Source organism: Petaurus breviceps, unplaced genomic scaffold, assembly GCF_028583685.1.
Source record: "Petaurus breviceps papuanus isolate PSGF00001 unplaced genomic scaffold, PetGlider_PUasm1.0 76, whole genome shotgun sequence".
NCBI lineage: Eukaryota > Metazoa > Chordata > Mammalia > Diprotodontia > Petauridae > Petaurus > Petaurus breviceps.
This window is the reverse complement of record NW_027186473.1, coordinates 417238-418285: the sequence shown is the minus strand read 5'-3', so window position 1 is coordinate 418285 and position 1048 is coordinate 417238. Positions and strand designations below refer to the sequence as shown.

General features: G+C 48.2%; 1 protein-coding gene across 4 annotated transcripts in view; it reads left to right on the top strand.

The window, feature by feature from the left end:
- Window positions 1-304: 304 nt before the first annotated feature.
- Window positions 305-1048, top strand: part of RBM47 (RNA binding motif protein 47) — a 152971-nt gene continuing 152227 nt past the window's right edge. For 2 of the 4 annotated variants that reach the window (XM_069105104.1, XM_069105105.1), the window contains exon 1: window positions 307-899. The gene's annotated coding sequence lies outside the window, so the exon portion shown is untranslated. Of the gene's footprint in view, window positions 900-1048 lie in introns of all 4 variants that reach the window. The other 2 variants (XM_069105111.1, XM_069105110.1) reach the window with 2 other exon arrangements.

Here is a 1048-nt window from a genome sequence, read left to right as displayed (position 1 = left end):
AGGTCAAGGGTGCTGAGCAGACTTTGCAAAGTTCCCAAGCTTTCTCCTATGGACCCAGCCTTTCCATCCAAGCCAGTTTATTTATTTATTAAAGAAGGACAACCTTCAGTAAAGGTATCTGCGCTCCTAAAACAACCGGAATGTGCACTGGCCTTCAGCCAGCAGCGGCTCAGTGAACAGGATAAAATTTCAGTTCAGATTTACGGGAAGTTGCTGGTGTTAGGGAGTAAAAATCTGGTTTGGTGAGTTTAAGGGAAGGGAGTATACAAGAGACAACCTTGCTACTGTGAAGCGAGAGAACCAGAAAAGGGGGCGGGGGGGGGGAGTGGGGCCAGGGAAAAGAAGCCAGAGACGGGACACTGAACATTTCCCTCTTCACGTTCACGGGTTTTAGGCTGGGCTCCTCAGGGTTCCCACAGCGTCCCAAGTTGGTGGGCAGGAGGGAACTGAGCCTCTGAGAGTGTAATAGCTGGACTTTTTTACGTTTTGTGTCCAGGCAGGAATTTGGTTAGAGAGAGTTGCCTTTTCTGATTAGCGCTCCTGTTTAACACTGGAATGTGCGTGCGGCTTAGGTCAGGGGGAAGCGAGAGGCTGAGGGAACGTCCCTGGTTCTGCTCCTTGCTGACTTTCTGCAGGTTTTCGGCATTCCAGGGGACTCAAAAAACTTCCGCACACGCTAGCCAGGGAGCTAGCTAATCCTGAAAAAGATCTGTTGCTTTAAGCAGGCTCTGGAGGAGTAGCCTGACACTCCTTATTTTGATTTTACATTAGAAAAAAGAGAGAGGGAGGGAGGGAAGGAGGGAGGATGCCGCTGTAGGTTCCTTCCCAGTCGAGTATTTTGCTCTCTGCAGTGAATGCTGTTAACTTCTGAAGTGATTGACTTCAAGCTCTTAATACAGGTAGGTGGGTGTTTTTGTTCTTGAGGGTTGGGGGGGGGGGGTTAGAGTAGAAAAGAACTCAATTATTTTTTTTTTCTAGATAATTTTTTCCCTCTACACCCTCCCCCCATAAAGTAAAAACACTCCCTCCTCCCTGTTTGTAAAACCTT